Genomic DNA, 6,000 nt, shown 5'->3' with positions numbered 1-6,000 from the left:
CCAGAGCAGCAGCTCAATGAAGATAGTGTGGCCCCAGAGGGCGAGTGAGGAGGGGAGAGACCCGGATGAAAACAGGGGAGGGTCTGGGATGTGGGTGAATGTGAGGAGAGCTAATTGAAATGGCTAGGGGTGAGGATGAGTCAGCTGTCAGCTGACTGGGGAAGAGAGAGAACACTGTTGAGCTGGGAAATACCGGCTGAAGAAGCATGGCTGGAAGAGCAATCCGGGAAATGAGGTGACTCCAGAAAACAGAAGGTTAGATGGGAAGAGGTGGCTGAGCCTCATGGTGACAAGTAAAACTTTTCTTATTTTTTTATTATTATAACTAGAACAGGCTGGGCTGAAGCATCACTAGAAAAGTGAAATGTAAAGACAATAAACCCAACACTATTTAGTGTGCTTAAAGGGGAGAGACACTTTTTTGTTGGACTTATACCCTTTAAAAAAAAAGAAGAAGAAAAATCACGCTCGTTGAGCCCAAAGAACTGAAACTTATCTTTGTTGATTTTATCTGAGTTTATTTGTGATGCCTTGAGAGAGGTATTGGACATTATACTTACCTCCACTGGAGAAGTCATTGATCAGTAGCATGGGAAACAGGCTTCTCTCATTTCCTCCATCCCTGGATGAGGTGATATCTAAGAAACTAGAGAAATAAATGTAAAAAGTGAGACAGATACCTAATAAAAAGAACCTTATCATAAAGAGAACACTGTAAGTTTCATCTTTTATGGTCTACTGGGTTGTTTTATGAAAAAGTACAAAACTTCATGGGAATTAATCAGTACCTCATCGTCCAGTGGTGTTTAAGTTACACCCTCCCAATATAAACGAGGGCTGTGTGACACTTTGGACCATCCTTCAGATTCAGAGAAGCTTCAGACGCTTTGGCGTCTGAAGCAGCATGTCTGAATCAAAGCACTGGCTTCATTAGGCTTTCTGAAGCAGTTCGGAGCTTCTGAAGCACTTTGGAAAAGCTTCAGAGATCTGGCCATAGGGTATAATGGGAATCAATGAAATAGCTGTAACTTTGTTGTTTTTTGTCTGATTTGTCTGAAATTTGGAGGGATGGTAGCCTCTGCTGAGAGTTTTGTCTGTCAGCAGCCAGAGGTGCAGGGCCCCAGAACCCAGAACCTCTGCACCTATCTCTTTGACAGCTTGCAGGCTTTGTGGCTTCAGCAGGGGCTACCATCCCTGCAGCTTTCATTCTGCTGCTCCTTAACACACAGTGTCACCCATGTCATGTGTTTTGCTTGTCCGCAGCTTGAGTTGCAGTTTCCCCCAAACCCCTGCACCTATCTCCTTGAAACTTCGCAGGCTTTGTGGCCTCAGCAGGAGCCACCAGCCCTGTAGTTTCAGCCCACTGCACCTAAACACACACAGGGTCACCCAGGTCATGAGTTTTGCCTGTCAGCAGCTTGAGGTGCAGTTCCCCCCTAAACCCCTGCACTGATCTTCTTAAAACTTGGCATGTTTTGTGGCCTTACTGGGAGCTACCACCCCAGCAGTTTTCATCCCCCTGTGGTGTAACACACACACGTGACATGAGTTTTGCTTTCAAGAATTTGGGGTACAGTTTCCCCCAAACCCCTGCACCGATCTTCTTTAAACATGGCAGGCTTCGTGCTCTAAACAGAGGCTACCAGCCCTGCAAGTTTAATCCAAATCAGATAAAAAACAACAAAGTTATAGAAATGTCATTGATTCCCCATTATACCCTATGGCCAGATCTCTGAGGCGGTTCTGAAGCTTTGGAGTCACTTTGGCCAGATCGAAGCGGGAACCCAGTCTGGAGGTCCAGATTGGGTCCCTGACACCCGAAGCAGCCGGATCTGAAGCTGGATTGAATAGCTGCCTACTCACACAGGCCTAATATAAACCTTTTAACATCAAGATGTGGCAGAACAGATTTGGGTCACCACTGAGGGAAAAAACAGGGAATAACCTTGTAATTTGAGACCCAATCTGGGAGACTGTGGTTTACATACACCTATGGACTAGACTGAATACATCACACAAACATAATCCTTTTTGCAGTGCTACTGCCTCATGCCTTGTGCATGCTATAATTTACATAGTTCTGTTCTAAGGCACTGAACATCAAATGAAGCAAAATTACACATGTATTTGTCTCTGCATCTCAGGATCCTTGGCCAGGAAACTTTGCCACCTGAGATGATATTTATTACCATACTGAGATCATATTTATTTATTGATTGCTCTATATAGTCAATCTGGATTCATACTGTAAGGAGCCTTTCATTCACTGAGCTCTCTCTACCGTAAATGCGTTTGTGAGGAAATGTCTGGGGATTGTTCCATTTATCTTGGAACAGAGTAAGAGAGAAAAACAAGAGCACCTTTCTTGTTCTGTACATGATGAGAAAAAAAGAAACTTTGGTGGTACAGTGTTAATGATTTAATTGTTTTCAATGTCACCCATGCCAGCTTGCTGGTTTTTGTCAGATATTTTTCACTTGACTCCCATAGGCCATGCTTCACTTGCGGAAAGGCTGGTTTTCTATTTTTTCGTGGATGGTAAAATGTTAGGTGTTCTGTACAGGAAATAACAACCTGAAGTTTATTATTCTCCTAGTTACCCAAGGTAGCAGGATGGATGGTGTCTCAGGGTCCTAAGTTTGAGTGGTAATGTCTTGCAAGGAAAGGAGTTCTTGTACTAGTTTGGCCTTGCCGACAGAGCCTAGCATTGATTCAGCTGGTAGAAATCCTGGTGTGATAATTTCCATAAAGGAATTATTTCTACCACTCTTAGTATTAGATTGATTTTGTGATAAGCTTAACTTAAATAGTAGTAAAGATTAAGTTGTACTGGTGATATCACGGAAAGATGCATTTTAAGATAACTTTTAAAGAAGTAAGATGTGTCAAGAAAATGTCAGTATAGTAGAACTTTGCAACTGTAAGATTGGGCTATAAAAATGGACATATAATGCAGGCTATCATCAAAGGGAAACCCCACATAGACAGCCTCTCTCTACATCATCTACATCATCTAGGTCCTTCTCTTCCATGGATATCTATGGAGATGCAGGGTAAGAACAGGTCAAGGAGAGAAACAAGATTTCCCAAAGAGGGAGTGCACTGTAGGGGTGGCTGTACCCCTAGGTCCCTGCTTCCTTCCCACTGATATAAGCAGACCACCTTCCGGAGTCTTCAGGGACTTTTTAAGTCCCTAAAACAGGTGAGAATCTGCCTCTCTCTCTTCCCCACTGTGCTCCCCTTCTTGTTTCTGTTGTTTTCCCTGATGTTCTGGGGGCTGACAGAGCACCAGAGCTGTTTGTGCTGGGGCTGGGCTTATCTGGGGACAGAGACAATGGCACCAGCAAGGCAGGAGAGTCATTCTTCCCTCCTTGCCCCATCCCTTGGAAGTAGGTGTGGGGAAGGGGATCACGCCCATGAATCCCTGCTGTTCCTTTCCCCCTTCCCGGAGCCATGAAATTTGTAAAACTTAATTTCTGCAGGGGGTTAGGTTCTAGCTTGTACTGTATTAGTACATTGTAATAGATGATTTTTAAATATGTTCTCTGCAGACAGTTCCCTAGCTGTAAGACCTGGCATTTCAAGAAACTGGAACATTTAAGGAAAATCTGTGACAGCTCCTAAGACTAAGGGAATTAGATGCTTGTAGTTGGTTTACCCACATTTGTTGGATTCAGCAACTTCAGCATCATCAGAATTGTTGATTCTGATTGTTAACAGTTAACAAGTCAAAGGTTCAGGACCCTGCAAACTGACATCAGCCCCCTAAAGTTAATGGAAATATAGGCAACCCTCACCATTCATGGGAGATACATTCTCATATCCCCCGTGAATGGCAAAATCTACAAATAAGGTACTGTGTTCATGAACACAGTGCACCCGGAGGCTGGGAGGGGGCGGGGAGGGAAGGCATGACTGACAGAGATGGTAGGAGTGTGGCGGTGGCAGCAGGAGCCCAGCAACAGCAAGCACGGAGCTCCCAAGGAGCTCCAGTAAGTGTTTAAAGTGTATTAAAAATGCGGGTTCGGCCTTCTCAAATATTTGAAACCATGAATGCCAAACCCATGAATAACAAGGGTTTTCTGTAGACAGTTATACAGCAGCTGAGACATTAGCTTCAGATCGCATCTGAACTTTCCCAAGATTTTGCTGTATTCTTGGTAATCCCTGAGCAAGAGATGAATTTGCTACCTCATGCGATAAACAGAAAGTGAGCATGAGATCATGTTTTGTTAATCTTAAAACAACTTTCTCGGTTTCAAAATGCTGTGCGCACATATGCAGATGTATGCAAACAAGGAGAGCATGCAAATTTGCTGCCAGTTAATGCCCAGCTAGTTTCTGTTTTGTTAAGGTTGCAATTTGATAATTTGCTTGTGCTGATGTTTGCTTTGAAGTGGCTTTGAAGATGTAATCTGCAAATTTCTGGTTCTTTGTGCTGTTATCCTTGTAACAACATTTACAGCAACCTATAACTGGCGTGTAACCAATTGAATGAACATTTGTAAAACATTATCTCTGCAGGGGTTAGGATTTGGCTTGTACTATATTAGCACATTGGAATAGGTTGATTTCTTGAATATGTTGTTTTCTGCAGAGAGTTCCCCAGCTGTAAGACCTGCCATCTCAAGACACTGGCACATTTAAGGAAAATATTTGGGAGCTCCTAATGGTTCACCAAGGACAAGTGCAAAGTCCTGCACTTAGGACAGAAGAATCCCATGCACCGCTACAGGCTTGGGACCAACTGACTAAGCAGAAGCTCTGCAGAAAAGGACCTGCGGGTTGCAGTGGACAATAAGCTGAATATGAGCGAACAGTGTGCCCTTGTTGCCAAGAAGGCTAACAGCATACTGCGCTGCATTAGTAGAAGCGTTTCCAGCAGATCGAAGTGATTATTCCCCTCTATTCTATTCTGTACTGGTGAGGCCACACCTGGAGTACTGTGTCTAGTTTTGGGGGCCCCACTACAGAAAGGGTGTGGACTGAGTCCATTGGAAAGCAGTGAAAATGATTTGTGGGCTGGGACATATGACTAAGGAGAGGCTGGGTGAACTAGGCTTATTTAGCCAGGAAAAGACTGAAAGGGAGATTTAATAGCATCCTTCAACTACCTGAGGGGTGATTCCAAAGAGGGTGGAGCTAGGCTGTTGTCAGTGGTGGCAGGTGACGGAACAAGGAGCAGTGGTCTCAAGTAGCAGCAAAGGAAGTGCAGGTTGCCTATATTTCCATTGACTTCAGGGGGCTGATGTCAGGTTGCAGGGTCCTAAACCTTTGACTTGTTAACTGTTAACTTTTACAATTCTGACGATGCTTCCTTTGTAGGCTACAAAGGAAGTAGCAGCAAAGGAAGTGTACTAAGTGAGAAAAACTTTCTCTCTAGGAGCATAGGTGACTGGTAGTGGGTACACAGGGGGTGCATGTCACCCCCCCCGGTGGGTCTGTTGCCCTCCCCGCCCCCACTGACAGCCAACACTGATGCTGTCGGTAGGGCTGGTGCCCCCCTGACAGGGAGGCCACCATCGGTGGCTTCTGTGGGTGCCCCACCAGAATCAGAAGGCACCAGTCACTCATGACTAGGAGAGTGGTAAAACACTGGAACAGGTTACCCAACGGGGTTGTGGAATCTCCATCCTTGGAGGTTTTTAAGACCCAGCTTGACAAAGCTCTGGCTGGGATGATCCTGTTAGGGATGGTCCTGCTTTGAGCAGGGGGTCTGACTAGATGGCCTCCTGGGGTCCTTTCCAACCCTCATTTTCTATGATTTTATGATTGTATGCACTCTTTAAGTCGGCATAGAAGGGAACCAAGAGTAAATTACTCGTCTATAAACACTCTCTTGCCTTCTTTCCAGGCTTTTTTTTTTGGTCAGACCTCAGTGGCTAACTGCACTTATCAAAAGAGTTCACCCTCTATTTGACAATGTAGATATATGACTCTGAGGCAAATAACCATAGGATATTCCTAAAATGGTTTAAAGTAGTGAAACTCCATTGGTGT

Source organism: Crocodylus porosus, unplaced genomic scaffold (genome assembly GCF_001723895.1).
Source record: "Crocodylus porosus isolate Cpor-Errol unplaced genomic scaffold, CroPor_comp1, whole genome shotgun sequence".
In the NCBI taxonomy this organism is placed as follows: domain Eukaryota; kingdom Metazoa; phylum Chordata; order Crocodylia; family Crocodylidae; genus Crocodylus; species Crocodylus porosus.
This window is presented reverse-complemented; position numbering follows the sequence as displayed.